Source organism: Pteronotus mesoamericanus, unplaced genomic scaffold, assembly GCF_021234165.1.
Source record: "Pteronotus mesoamericanus isolate MK-2021 breed Mesoamerican mustached bat unplaced genomic scaffold, CSHL_Meso_final contig_55, whole genome shotgun sequence".
Classification (NCBI taxonomy): Eukaryota; Metazoa; Chordata; class Mammalia; order Chiroptera; family Mormoopidae; genus Pteronotus; species Pteronotus mesoamericanus.
Genome location: NW_026555198.1, coordinates 5,122,346 through 5,138,426, shown reverse-complemented (window position 1 = coordinate 5,138,426; position 16,081 = coordinate 5,122,346).

Sequence of the window (16,081 nt, the reverse complement as noted above, 5' to 3'; positions counted from 1 at the left end):
TGAAGTCTGATGGGTGTATGGCATGTTTTGAAGCCATACATGCAATAATAATTAAATATAGGATTCACCCTTGGAATTGAGGATACGAAATTCAGTCTTCATTCTATAATACCAAGTGAACAATTCAAATACAGAACACTAGATAAGTGATTAAAACATGGTTTCTCCATGTAAAGAAAAAAAGCTGTTTCTCTGCATCCTTAAAATAAAATAAATTTAGGAGGTTTATGTTATATGTAAAGCTATCAATAAATCAAAAAATAAAAGCTATGCAATTTCCAAAAGTAAAATTTGGCAATTAAAAATAAAAGTTGTCACTATAGAAAACAGTATAGAGGTTCAGCAAAAAGTTAAAAATAAAACTATCATAAAAAAATGGTAGTGTGAAATGATCTTCTCCATGGAAGAAAAAAAATCACAGAAGTTACAAAAGAAAAGACTAAAAAAAGTAAAAATACAACACTCTCTTGATAAATATATATAATACATATATATAATCTCCATATATATTTAACTATATACAAATATGCTATATATTTAAATTTATGTTCATAAAATATGCAATAAAAATTAAAAGAAATTGCAAAAGACATGTGTGACACATGAGAAAGGACTGATCTTCTAAATAAACAGCTTTTAAAAATAAAATTAAAATACCAACATAATAAAAGTGTCTACAAATGATATGAAAGACATTTAATAAAGAAATACTATGGACAACAGTGTGGTGATTGCTAGGGGTAAAGGAGTATAAGGGGACTAAATGGTAATGGAAAAAATACAATAAGGATTAAATAAAAAAAGAAATACTAATGGTTATAAACAAATGATTATAATTTATGATTGTAAATTATAAATGCAATCTAAAAAGATGTCATCTTCTTCTTATTAAAATGCCAAATATAATTCTGAAACATCCAGTGTTATCAAGGGTGTGAGAATTTAGGCCCTCCCTTTCACTTTTGATATAGTAGATACTTTGGCAAGCTCTATCAAAATTTTAAGAGTATATAATCTTTCATTCAATGATTCTACCTTTAAAGTTATGCTCCGATATATTCACATATGTACGAAAAGATATAGCTACAATAATGTTCATAGTGGCATTATTTATGACCTCAAATACATAGAAATAACCTAAATGTCCACCTATGTGAAATTTGTTACACAATTCATATTATACAGATAAAAACAAAATAAAATGCCACCATTTAAATGAATGTGGTAGATCTTCATGTGCTAATAGAGGTTGATCTCAAACTGCATTAAGTATAAGAAGCAAGGTGCTATACATTGTGTATAGTATCTTCCCTCTGTTATGGGCTGAATTATGATCCCTTAAAATTCATATGTTGAAGTCAACCCCCAGTACCTCAGAATATGACTGTATTTGGCAATAATATCTTTAAAGAGGTAATTAAGGTAAAATGAATTCATGGGTGGGATCTAATAAAATACAACTGTTGTCCTTATAAGAAGAGGTAATTAGGATACAGACAACACACAGAGAACACACCATCTAAAGAAAGAGCCAGAGGTAGCCATGTAGAAGCCAAGGAGAGAGGCCTCAGAAGAAACCAATCCAGTGAACACCTTGATCTGAATTTCTAGCCTTCAGAATTGTGGGGGAAAAAATGTTCTAGGCACCCAGTCTGTGGTATTTTGTTATGACAGGCTTGGCAAACTAATACAACAGGTACAAGAAACAAACTACAAAACAAAATGCCTATGTAAGTATGGAGATATAAGCATGGGAAATTTCTAGAAGAGTACACAGTAAAACTGTTGGTAAATAAAATTTAGACAGTGAGAACAAAGGTTTGTTGTGAAAAGGAGACTAATTTTCTATTGTTTTACATTTTTATCATGTGTATTTGTTCTTATAATACATTCTGAAAATAAATGAAAACAAAAATCAGCACTTTATTAAAATATAAACCTTTTGAACAGGCTGTTGAGAAGAGATGAAACTATAAACAATGACTGAATATTTGAAAGAAAAAAATAAGCTTACTAATAATCAATGGTACAAATAAAAAGCATGTTATGTTTGAACCATCAAAATGGCAATTTTTAAGTCACCACTTCAAAGTGAATGTAGGATATAGTGGTAAATATCTGGAGCTTTGTAATAAAAAAGACCAGGGTTCTGCTAATTGCTAACTGAGAAAGTTATTTGGTGAACTTTATCTGTAAATAAGGATAAGAGTACTTAACTCAGAATTATTTTGAGTAGCCATGAGACGAAACATGTATAGTAACTAGCTCACAGTAGTGTTATAAATATTAACTGTATTATTATGTGGTGATAACATTACAGAGAAATTAGTACCTTTGAATCTGGATGGTAAAAGTATAAGTCCACAGAATCTTTTTATAGAGCAGCTGGTAATGTTTTTTGAGAGATTGAGTCAGTAATTTATCTTTTGGTAATTTGCTGTAAGGGAATAATTAGAAATATGCACAAAGATTTATGCAAAATATTGCTAATAGCAGTATTATCTATAAGCATAAATACATGGGAACAATCTAAATGTCAGGCAGATGAGACTGGTCAAATAAGATAAAATATATTCATATAATCATATTCTATGTGAGTGTTATAAATCATATTTACAAAGCATATTTCATGGCATGGGGAAATTTTTAAAAATAATGTAAATTACCAAAAGTAGGATACAAAATTCTACATACATCACGACTCTCATTTTGTTTAAAAACAACACAGATAAAATAATATAATAAAATGTTAGCACTCTCTATCTTTAGGTGGCAGAACTACAGATGATTTTTTAGTTTTTTTCTGTTTTTTTCAAATGTTTCTAAAAAGAATATACATTACATTTTTGCAAGGATCATGTTTTTTAAATGTAGTATTTAATATAATATGCATACAAAAAAGTGAATGAGTATTTATCATGATGAATGTTCACAAACTGAACGCACCCTGTGTTACTTGCACCATAAGGAAGAATCAGATATCACCAGTCCCCTCTACTCTTGCCTTAAAGTGTCTTTCACTTTCTAACCACTCCTCACCCTCTACCCAGGGTTACCATTTTCCTCACTTCTAACAGCTTATATTAGTTTTGTCTGTTTTTGCAGTTTGCATCAATGAAGTCATATAACATCTGCTCTTTTGTATTTGGCTTTTTTCCTCAACAATTTAAATTTGTTGTTTTATTTATGTCCCAATACCCTAAAAATAAAAATTCAAGTTGCATATAGCAATTACCCTCCTCGTGTGAGGTGATGTCCTTTGTAAATGATTACCTCACCCCATAGCTATTCTTTCTGAGATGTTAGAATTGTTTCGATTTTAGGCAACTCTTCTGCAAAGCATTATATGCTGATAAATTAAATAATAATAGTAGTATGTAAACCATAAAGTCTTAAAGAGGAAAAACAGTTTGTGATTTTTTTTTACCTTATGAATTAGAGTCTAAGTGAAAATAAATTGGTTGAAAGTACAGTAAATTAATATATTTTATTTTTGTAACTTCATTTGCATGCACCTATTATATGCTAGGCATTTATATTATATGTTGTCTCATTATTTAAACTTCATACTAAGCCCACAAAGTAAATGCTATTATTACCACAGTGCAGATAATGAAAACTGGGGCTTCATGAGGCTTCCTGACCAAGATTGGCTCAGATAATAAATAAAAGGTCCAGTATTGTAACCCAAGTTTTTCTGATTTCAAAGTCGGTCTGTGATGCATATAGTATTAGTTTTATCAGGAAATTGTGCCTTTCTTTCACTCCCTTTTGAATTCCCATAGTAGAATCTGACTTCAATTCAGAATGTGAATAGCCTAAAGAACTCATAGCAGTAACAAAGGACAGATTGCCTTAAGGTCTGCTTATCTCTTGCCCATTTTATCTGTATCATCACCACACAGAAAGATATATTCTTTACAACTTACAATGCAACATGAACTTCTTAAACAGCTTAAATTCAAAGGAAAATATTTGCATAGGTTTTTCAGCTAGATTGCGGAGGAGGGAAGCTTGGGTGAAACAAAGAGTAATGTTCAAAATTATTGCAGCGATCCCTCATTTCATCAGATATCCCTTGTAGTGCTCATCACTTTTTTTTTATTCTGACATTCTTTTTGTTCCCCCTTTTTTTTTCATTTTATCCAGGCTATTTCTTTTATGCAGCAGCCTTCAATATTTCCATATTGCAATTTTGTTTGCTCATTTTTTCAGTGGGTATTTTCTCCACTTTTTCCAATTCTTCCCTCCACTTTTCCCTGACATTTTGGAGAAGTTATTATTGACTTTCTTCCATTGACTTTCATTCACTGTTAGTCATATTCCCTCTACATTCTTCAATGTTCTCTTACATGAAAATTATTTTGTTAAGTTAAATTTTTATTAAAGTATAGTTGATATACATTATTATATGAGTTTCAGCTGTACAACACAGTGATTCAACATTTACATAACATTGTACATAACGAAGACTCTAATATGTCTAGAAACCATCTGTCACCATACAGTTATCACAGAATGATTGACTATATTCCCTGTGCTATAATTTTATATACCTGTGGCTTACTAATTTTATAATGGGAAGATTGCATCTTATTTTCCTTTAGCTTTTTCACACATCTGGCAACGTCCCCTCTGGAAACCTTAGTCTGTTATCTTTATCTATGAGTCTACTGAGTCTATTTCTGCTTTGTTTTGCTTGTCTGTTTTGTTTTTTAAAATTCTATGATCTCACTTATAAGCGGAACCTAACCAACAATGCAAAGATGCAAGGAAAATATGACCAGCAACATTGAAAGGAAAAGAAATCAACAGAGACAAGAGAGAAGGGGGGGGCAGGGAAGGGGAGGGAAGGGGAAAGTCAAGGAACATATAGCAAGGACTCATGGACAAAACCAAAGGGGAAGAGCTGAGGGAGGGAAGGTGGGAGGGGGCAAGGGAAAGAGGTGGGGGGGAGGCAGAGACAAATGTATTTAAAAAGTAAATAAAAAATAAAATAAAATTCTACATATGAGTGAAATCATATGGTATTTGTCTTTTCATGTCTGAATTATTTCACTTAACATAATCCTCTCTAGATCCATCTGCACTGTTGCAAATTGCAAGATTTCACTCATGTAGCTGAATTTTTATGTGTATACACACACACGTATATATATACACAGGGACACACACATATATATCACAATTTCTTTATATATTCATCAATCATCTATCAATAGACACCTAGGTTACTTCCATATCTTGGCTATAGTAAATAATGCTGCAATAAGCATAGGGGTGTGTATACCTTTTAGAATTAGTGTTTCTATTTTTTAGATAAATATCAAGAAGTGAAATTTCTAGGACATATGGTAGTTTTATTTTTAATTTTTTGAGGAAACTCCATAGTGTTTTCCATACTGGCTGCACCAATATGAAATCCCACCAACAGTGCACAAGAGTTCCCTTTTCTCCATGTTCTCGCCAACACTTGTCATTTATTGATTTATTGATAATTGCCATTCCAACAAATATGAGGTGATATTTCATTGTGGTTTTGAAATGTATTTCCCTGATAATGAGCATTTTTTCATATGTTTGCTGGTCATTTATATGTCCTTTTTGGAGAAGTGTATATTCAGGTCCTCTGCCCATATTTAATTGAATTTTTAGAGTTAAGTTGTAGGAGTTCCTTATATATTCTGGACATTAACACCTTACTAGATATATCATTTTCAAATATCTTCCACTCAATAGGTTGTTTTTGATGTTTTTAGTTGGTTTCCTTTGCTGTGTTAGAGATTTTTAGTGTGATGCAGTCCCATTTGTCTATTTTTACCCTTCTTCCCCTTGTCCAAGAAGATATATCTGAAAAGATATTCCTAAGGCCAATGTCAAAGAGCTTACTGACTATATTTTCTTCTAGGAATTTTGTGGTTTCAGATATTACATTTAAATATTTAATTCTTTTTAAGTTTTCTTTTTTTTTTTTTTTTTTTTACGTGGTATAAGAAAATTGCCGGCATTTCCCAACACCGCTATTGACTAGACTGCAACTTCCCCATTGTGTATTCTTGCTTATTTTGGATTGACTAATTGACATATAAGTGAGGGTTTATTCCTGGGATGTCTATTCCGTCCCATTGATCTATGTGTCTGTTTCTAAGTTCCATACTATTTTTATTACTATAGCTATGTAGTATAGTTTAAAATCAGGGAAAATGATACCTACAACTTCCGTCATCTTTTGCAAGAGTTCTATGGTTATTTAAGATTTTTTGTGGTTCTACATAAATTTTAGGATAAGTTGTTCTAGTTCTGAGAAAAATGGCATTGGTATTTGATAGGGATTGATGTGAATATGCATGTTGCTTTGTGTAGTATGGACATTTGATAATATTAATATTTCAAATGTATGAGCATGGTAGATCCTACCATTATTTATGTCCTCTTTATTTTATTTCATTGATGTCTTAGAGTTTTCAGAGTACAGGTCTTTTACTTCCTTGGTTAAATTTATTTCTATGTATTTTTTTCATTTAGATGCAATTGTAAATGGGGTTGTTTTCTTAATTTCTCCTTCTGATCACTTGTTATGGTACAGAAACACAACTAAACTCTGATTTTTAATATTTTATCTTACAGTGTTACTGAATTTGTTTATTAGTTCTAACATTTTTGGTAGTCTTTAGAATTTTCTATATATAGTATCATATCATCTGCAAATAGTGACAGTTTTACTTCTTCCTTAACAATTTGGATGCCTTTTATTTCCCATTTGTTTTTTGTTTGTTTGTTTGTTTGTTTTTGCCTGATTGTTGTGGCCAGGACTTCTGACACTATGTTGAAAAAGGTGGTAAGAATGGCTATTCTTGTCTTGTTTCTGATATAAGAGGTATTAGAGGAAAAAGTTCCAGCTTTTCACAATTGAATAAGATGTTAACTATGGATTTGTCATACTTTTTTGTGATGTATTTGGTTTTCATCTTGGCAGTTTGATTTCAAACCACTTCATCTTAGTTACCCCTTAATATATCTTTCAGATTGTATGAAACAGAAGAGAAAATCCAAATATAGTCCTAATACATGTGAATGTTTACATTGCATAAAGAGTATAGCAACTTTTTAATTGAATTTATTTGAGTGACATTGGTTCACAAAACCATACAGATTTCAAGTGAAAAACTCAACAAAACATCAACTACACATTGAATTGTGTGTCCATTGCCCCAAGCAAAGTCTCTTTCCCATGCCATTTAAGCTCCCTATGCCCACCTCCACCTACCTGTTCTCCCCTTCTCTCTGGCTATCATCATACTGTTGTCTGAGTCTATGTGTATATATTTATATATAATGGTCTGTCCAGTAAAAAGTCCAGCAATTATTAATATAATGAGAACAGTTTGAGGGACATCGATGTAACCTGGCAGCCAAGGAGAGTGGACTGGAATGCACATGTATGAACAATGATGACTTCACTGTCCTAGTCAGTGGGGGAAGTTGACGCCATTGAGTGAGCAAGTTTGGACATTGCATTCAAAATGACTGAGTGAGTTGAGCAATGAATCTGAATCAAATTTTGCATTAAGCTTGAACATTCTTCTGTAGATACTATTTGGATGATTCAGAAGACTGCAGCTATGGACAACTGACGATTGGCAGTTTCATCATGACATTGCACCTGCTTGTGTATCACGTCTCATGTAGAGATTTTTGGTGAAACATCAAATCATCCAGGTGACTCAGCCCTGCTACAGCCCATATTTGGCTCTCTGTGGCTTCTGGTTTTTTCTAAAACTAAACTCACCTTTGAAAGGGAAAAGATTTCAGACCATTGATGAAATTCAGGAAAATATAGGGGCAGCTGATGGTAATTGGGAGAACTGTGTGAGGTCCCAAGGTGCCTACTTTGAAGGGAACTGAGGCATCATTGTCCTATGTATAATGTTTCTTGTATCTTGTATCTTCTTCAATAAGTGTATGTATTTTTCATATTACGTGGCTGGATACCTTCTGGATGGACCTTGTGTACATGCGTGTGTGCGTGCATGTGTGTGTGTGTTCCTTTTGCTTAATCCCTTCACCTTCTTTCATCCAGTCCTCCTCCCCCCCGCCCTCTGACAGCTGTCATTCTGTTCCATGTGTCCATGCCTCTGTTTCTACTTTGTTTATTAGTTTATTTTTTTCATTAGATTCTACACATAAGTGAGATCATATGGTTTTTCTCTTTCTCTGATTGGCTTACTTCATTTAGCATAATAATCTCCAGGTTCATACTTGTTGTAGCAAAAGGTATTATCTTATTTTTTTCATGGCAGTAGCATTCCATTGTGTAAATGTCACAGTTTCCTATTCATTCATCTACTGATGGGCACTTGGGTTGTTTCCAGAACTTAGTAATTGTAAATAACACTGCAGTGAACATAGGGGTGCATGTATTCTTTCAAATTAGCATCTCAGGTTTCTTCAGGTATATTCCCAGAAATGGGATCACTGGGTCAAAAGGCAGTTCCATTTCTGATTTTTTAAAGAAAACCATACATTTTCCACAGTGGCTGCAACAGTCTGCATTCCATCTAACAGTGCACGAGGGTTCCCTTTTCTTCACATCCTCACCAGCACTTGTTGTTTGTTAGTTTATTGCTGAAAGTCATTCTAACAGGTGTGAGGTGATATCTCATTGCAATTTTTAATTTGCATCTCTCTGATGATTAGTTGCATTGAGCATTTTCATATATTTATCTGTCATATGTATGTCTTCTTTGGAGAAGTGTCTATTTTGTCCATTTTTAAATTGGATATGTGTCTTCTTGGTGTTGAGTTGTATAAGTTCTTTACATATTTTGAAAATTAACTCCTTATCATATGTATCATTGGCAAATATATTCTCCCATTCAGTGGGTTCTCTTTTCATTCTGTTGATTGTTTCTTTTGTTGTGCTGAAGTTTTTTTTTAGTTTGATGTCCCATTTGTTTATGTTTTCCTTTGCTTCCTTTGCCCAAGGGGATATAGTGACAAACATATTGCTACAAGAAATATCTGAAACTCTACTGCCAATGGTTTCCTCTTGGCATTTTATGGTTTCACAAATTACATTCAAGTCTTTAAACCATTTGGAGTTTATTCTTGTGTATGGTATAAGTTGGTGGTCTAGTTTCTTTCTTTCTTTAATTCTTTTTTATTTTCATGTATCTGTTTAATTTTCCCAACACCATTTATTGATGAGATTGTCTTTACCCTATCAGGTGTTCTTGCCTTCTTTGTCAGATATTAATTGACCACAAAGGCATGGGCTTATTTTTGTGCTCTCTATTCTGTCCTTGTTCCAATACCATACTGTATTTTTTTATAAAGACTTGCATTTATTTATTTTTTTAGAGAGGGATGTAGGGAGGGAGAGAGAGAGGGAAACATCAATATGTGGTTGCATCTCACACGCCCCCTACTGCAGCCCTGGCCTACAATCGAGGCACATGCCCTGACTGGGATTTGACTCAGTGACGCTTTGGTTCACAGGCCACCACTCAGTCTACTGAGCCACACCAGCCAGGGCATATAACCTACTGTATTGATTACTATGGCCTTGTAAAAAGCCTGATATCAAGTAGTGTGAAATCTCAAACTTTGTTCTTCATTCTCAGAATTGCCAAGGTTATTTGAGATCCTTTGTGCTCTCATATAAATTTTTGAAATACTTGTTCTAACTCTGTGAGATATGACATTAGTTTTTTGTTTTTTTTTTTTTAGTATTTTGGGGTTTTTTTTTTTGGTTTTTTTTTCTAGATTTATTTTAATTTATTTTTCAAATACATTTGTCTCTGCCTACCACCCACCACTTTCCCTTGCTCCCTCCCTCCTTCTCTCCCTCAGCTCTTCCCCTTTGGTTTTGTCCATGAGTCCTTGCTATATGTCTTTTACTTTCCCATGCCCTTCCTTGTCCCCGCCCCCTCCCTCTTTCCCTCTTGTCTCTGTTGATTTCTTTTCCTTTCAGTGTTGCTGGTCTTATTTTCCTTGCATCTTTGTATTGTTGGTTATGATCCACTAATAGGTGAGATCATATGGTATCTGTCTTTCACCCTCTGGATTATTTCACTCAGCATAATGCTCTCCAGTTACATCCATGATGTCGCGAAGTTTAGTAGTTCTTTTTTTCTTTCTGCTGCATGGTATTCCATTGTGTATATGTACCATTCCTTTTTGATACAATCATCTACTGATGGGCATTTAGGTTGCTTCCAACACTTGGCTATTGTAAATTGTGCTGCTATGAACATTGGGGTGCATAGGTTGTATTGTATTGGCGTTTTGGTATTCTAAGGGTAGAGTTCCGGAGAGGAATCACTGGATCAAAAGGCAGTTTCATTTTCAGATTTTTGAGGACATTCCACACTGCTTTCAACAATGGCTGCACCAGTCTGCATTCCCACTAACAGGGGACTAGGGTTCCCTTTTCTCCACAGCCTCGCCAGCACCTGTTGTTTCTGAATCTGTTTATGATGGCCATTCTGACCGGTGTGAGGTGGTACCTCATGGTGGTTTTGATCTGAATTTCTCTGATGGCTAGTGATGCTGAGCATCCTTTCCAATGCCTCTGGGCCCTCTGTATCTCCTCCTTGGAAAAACGTCTGCCCAGGTCCTTTGCCCATTTTTTGATTGGATCGTTTGTCCTCTTGGAGTGGAGTCGAGTGAGTTCTTTATATATCTTGGAGAAACCTCTATCTGATGTATCATTAGCGAATATATTTTTCCATAAGGTTGGATCCCTTTTCATTTTGCTGATGTTTTCCTTAGCGTAAAGAAGCTTCTTATTTTGATGAGGTCCCACTTCTTTATTCTTTCCTTTATGTCCCTTGCTTTAGGAGACATATCGGTGAAAAAATAGCTGCGTAGGATATCTGAGAGTTTCCTGCCAATGTTCTCCTCTAGGACTTTTATGGTGTTGCGACTTATATTTAAGTCTTTTATCCATCTTGAGTTTATTTCTGTTCATGGTGTAAGCTGATGATTCAATTTCAATTTTTGGCATGTAGCCATCCAACTCTCCCAACACCATTTGTTGAAGAGGCTATTATGGCTCCATTTTATGCTTCTGCCCGCTTTGTCAAATATTAGATGCCCATAGAGACCTGGGCTTATTTCTGGGCTTTCTATTCTGTTCCACTGGTCTATGGATCTGTTCTTGTGCCAGTACCAGATTGTTTTGAGTATAGTGGCTTTGTAGTAGAGTTTGATGTCCGGTATTGTGATCCCTCCTACTTTGTGTTTCTTTCTCAAAATTGCTGCAGCTATGCGGGCTCACTTATGGTTCCATATAAATTTTTGAAATTTCTGTTCTATTTCTGTGAAATAGGTAATTGGTATCTTAATAGGGATTGCGTTGAATCTATAAATAGCTTTGGGTAGTATGGACATTTTGATGATATTAATTCTTCCAATCCATGAGCACGGTATATGCTTCCATTTATTTGTGTCTTCCTTAATTTCTTTTTTCAATGTTGTATAGCTTTCTGCATACAGGTCTTTTACGTTTTTGGTTAAATTTATGCCTAGGTACTTTATTTTTCTTCTTGCTATATTGAATGGTTTTTTTTCTGATTTCTTCTTCTTCCATTGCATTGCTGGTGTACAAAAACGCATTTGATTTCTGAATGTTGACTTTGTATCCTGCTGTTTTGCCAAATTCACTTATTAGGTTGAGGAGTTTTTTGGTAGAGTCTACAGGGTTCTCTATGTACACTATTATGTCATCTACAAACAATGATAGCTTTACTTCCTCCTTTCCTATTTGGATGCCTTTTATCTCTTTCTCTTGTCTGACTGCTGTGGCTAGGACTTCCAATACAATGTTGAAAAGAAGCGGTGAAAGCGGACATCCTTGTCATGTTCCCGATCTTAGTGGGAAAGCTTTCAGTTTTTGCCTGTTAAGTGTGATATTGGCTGTAGGTTTTTCATATATGGCCTTTATTACATCGAGGAATGGCCCATTTATTCCCAATTTGCTGAGTGTTTTGATCATAAATGGGTTCTGTACCTTATCGAATGCTTTCTCTGCATCTATCGAGATGATCATGAGGTTTTTGTCTTTCCTTTTATTTACGTGATGTATGATGTTTACTGATTTGTGTATATTGAACCATCACTGCATGCCTGGGATGAATCCCACTTGATCATGGTAGATAATCTTTTGAATGTATCGCTGGATGCGGTTTGCCAATATTTTGTGGAGGATTTTAGCATCTATGTTCATCAGCGAAATTGGCCTGTAGGTTTTTTTCTTTGTAGGGTCTTTATCTGGTTTTGGGATCAGGGTGACGCTGGCCTCATAGAAAGAGTCTGGGAGTCTTCCCTCCTCTTGGATTTTTTGGAATAGGCTGAGAAGGACAGGAATTAGCTCTTCCTTAAATGTTTTGTACAATTCTCCTGTGAAACCGTCCAGGCCTGGCGTTGTGTGCTGGGAGTTTCTTGATTACTGCTTCAATTTCCCCAGCTGTTATCGGTCTGTTCAAGCTTTCTGTTTCTTCCTCCTTCAGTGTTGGAAGTTTATAATTTTCTAAAAATTTGTCCATTTAATCAAGATTTTCAAATTCCTTGGCATATAGTTGTTCATAGTAGTTTCTGACAATCCTTTGTATTTCTGTGGTATCAGTTGTTATTTCTCCTCTTTCATTTCTGATATTATTAATTTGGGTGCTCTCCCTTTTTTTCTTGATGAGTCTGCTTAAAGGCTTGTCAATTTTATTTAACTTTTCAAAGAACCAGCTCCTGGATTTGTTGATCCTTTGAATTGTTCTATTCGTCTCTATGTCATTCAGTTCTGCTCTAATCTTGACTATTTCCTTCCTTCTACTTCCTCTGGGATTTATTTTTTGTTGTTTCTCCTGTTCTTGAAGTTGTAGTGTGAGGTCTTTTATTTGAAATGTTTCTATCTTTTTTAGGTAAGCCTGTATTGCTATGAACTTCCCTCTCAGGACCGCCTTTGCTGTGTCCCATAGGTTTTGGACTATTGTCTGTTCATTTTTATTTGTTTCCAGAAATTTTTTGATTTCTTTTCTTATCTCATTATTGACCCATTCATTGTTTAATAGTCTACTGTTCAGTCTCCATGAGTTTGCAAGTTTTTGAAGTTTCTCTTTCTGGTTGATTTCCAGTTTCAAGCCCTTGTGGTCCAAGAAAAAGTTTGGTATTTTTTCAATTTTCTTGAATTTGTTGAGGTTCGCTTTGTGTCCTATCATGTGGTCTATCTTTGGAAAACTGCCATGAGCATTTGAAAAGACTATGTATTTTGCTTCTCTGGGATGTAAGGTTCTATATATGTCAGTTAAGTCTATTTGATTCAGTGCATCACTCAGCACCACAATATCCTTATTGATGTTTTGTTTGGAAGATCTGTCCACTTTTGACAGTGGGGTGTTGAAATCCCCTACTATCAGTGTGTTGCTGTCTATATCTTTTCTGAAGTCATCCAACAATTTCCTTATAAACTTGGGGGCTCCTGTATGGGGAGCATATAAGTTGACAATGTTGATGTCTTCTTGGTAGATTCTTCCTTTAAGTATTTTAAAGTGCCCCTCTGGGTCTCTCTTTATGGACTTTGTTTTGAAATCTACATTGTCTGACACAAGTGTGGCAACTCCGGCCTTTTTCTCATGCCCATTTGCTTGGAAAATTTTTTTCCATCCCTTTACTTTCAATCTGTGTAGGTCTCTTGCTCTGAAGTGGGTCTCTTGTAGGCAGCATATGTGTGGGTCATGTTTTCTTATCCATTCAGCTACCCTGTACTTTTGATTGGGGCATTTAGTCCATTCACATTGAGAGATATTACTGATAGAAACTTACTCATCTTTTCTCTTTGTACCTGTGTTCCTCTCTCTCTCATTCTTTTCCTTCATCTTCTTAAACCAGTCCCCTTAGCATATCTTGGAGTGCTGGTTTGGTAGAGATGTATACTTTTAGCCTTCTCTTGTCTGGGAAACTCCGTATTTCCCCTACTATTTTAATTGAGAGCCTAGCTGGGTAGAGCAGCCTTGGCTGTAGGCCCTTGCTTTCCATGACTTGGAATATTTGTTGCCATTCCCTTCTGGCTTGTAGTGTTTTTGTTGAGAAGTCAGCTCCTAGGCGTTTGGGGCCCCCTTGTATGTTACTTTCTCCTTCTCCCTTGCTGCCTTGCGGATTCTCTCTTTGTCTTTGACAATTGCCATTTTAACGATTGCATGTCTTGGAGTGGACCTCTTTAAGACTCTCTTGAGTGGGGTCCTCGGTGCCTCCTGGATCCATGAGAGCCTTTCTCTCCTCTAATTAGGGAAATTTTCCATCATTACTTTTTCGAGGAGGTTCTCTATCCCTTGTTCCTCTTCTTCTTCTTCTGGTAGCCCTATTATATGGATATTATTGCATTTCAGGTTGTCCTACATTTCCCTAAATGCCTCTTCATTTGTTTTGATTCGTTTTTCCATTTCTTGTTTTTCTGGGAGCTTCTTTCTCCCTTATCCTCCATCTCACTGATTCAATCCTCGGTTTCATCCAGCCTGCTTTGGATTCCTTCTGCTGTGTTCTTCAATTCAGAAATGGTATTCTTCATATCCTCTTGTGTCTTCTTGATAGGTTCTATGTCCTTTTCCAGGCTGATATAGTTTGCCGTAAGATCATGATAGTTTCTCTGCAGTTTCTCATAGTTATATTTGAGTTGGCTGAGCTCATTGAGCTTCCTTAGAACCATTGTTTTGAATTTAGTATCTGATAGTTCCCTTGCCTCTATTTCATTTAGCTCTCTCTGTGGGCAGTCCCCTTTTATACTCATTTGGGGGGAAGTTCTTTTTCTTCCCATTTTTGTGAGAATCTGTTAAGTATTTATGTCCTTTTCTTTCTGGGCCTGCCTCTGATGATGTCAGTTGTTGATCCTATAGGACCTTGGGCTGTTTGTTTGAGCCTTCCAGGAGTCTACTGTCTGTGTCTGACTCCTGCTTGGGACAGCTCTGTGACCCCTTCGGTCAGGGCTGGGCTATTTTTTGGGATCTCTCTGCGCTCTCACTCTCGCTCCTTGAGCGTGCTCCCTGGCACGGCAGGATCCCCCGCCTGCCTGGGCTCGCATGTGCTTGTCCCAGACCAGGGGGCTTATTCGCGACCTGGCATACTCATCTGGCCCCCCTGGCCGGCGAGCTCCCTGGCACTGGTCAGTTTAGGGTCTTCTATTGTGTGTTTTCCATGTTTTTGGCTCTTTGGGTGCGTTACTTGCCCTTGCCAAATGGGGACTACAGAAATGGGAGGAAGTCTGCTCCAGGACTCTCCAGTTAATCCTGTCTCTGGTCTCTCCTCCAGGGACTCTGGGCAGCTCTGTCACCCCTTCAGCCAGGGATCAACTAATTTTTTGCGACGCTCCACAATCGTGGCAAGAGGGTCTATTTACTCCTGCCCTTGCTGCTCTGTGCACTCCCTCGCGGGCTTTATGGGTGCCAATCTGTGGGAGGCCTTGCCGTCTGGTGCAAGCATTTGCCAGCCCGCGCAGGTCACACACGTGCTCGCCAACCATCGCCAGTCACTTGGCGCAAGTATACACGCCTGCACTGGGTGTTTTTCGGGTGTGTATGTGTGCTTTTCGGCTTTTGGCTCTTTGGGGGTGTGGCCTCTTCCCATCCAATGGAGACTATGGCAAGGAGAAGGAGTCAGGACTCCGGGGTTCCTCCTCCCGTTCTTTCCCCAACGCCTCCATCTCCAGTCTCTCCTCAAGGCTCTCCCAGCCAGTCTGCACTCAGCCCTCCAGCTCACATGCACAAGCTGTGTGCGGAGCGCACAAAAGGCAGGTTAATTGATTCCCTTATGCCTGAGCGAGAGGGTAGCTGCAGAGCGGGAGGTGCGTTATCACCGGGGCTCCACCGGCCTCTGTGTCAGTTCTCTTTACAAAGTTTTCCTCATCAGTCTTTTCCCAGACAGCAGCCCACCCTGCTGCCGCCTCTATCCAGAGATCAAGGAGGGTGGCTGCCACTGCAATTTTTGCACTGGCCCTTTAAATGTCTCTTTGCATCCCCTGCCACCTGCCCCTGGCAGAGAGCGCCCCTAAGCTTTTTGGGGTTGTGTTTTGTCTGTATTTTCTTGGTTTTAGCTG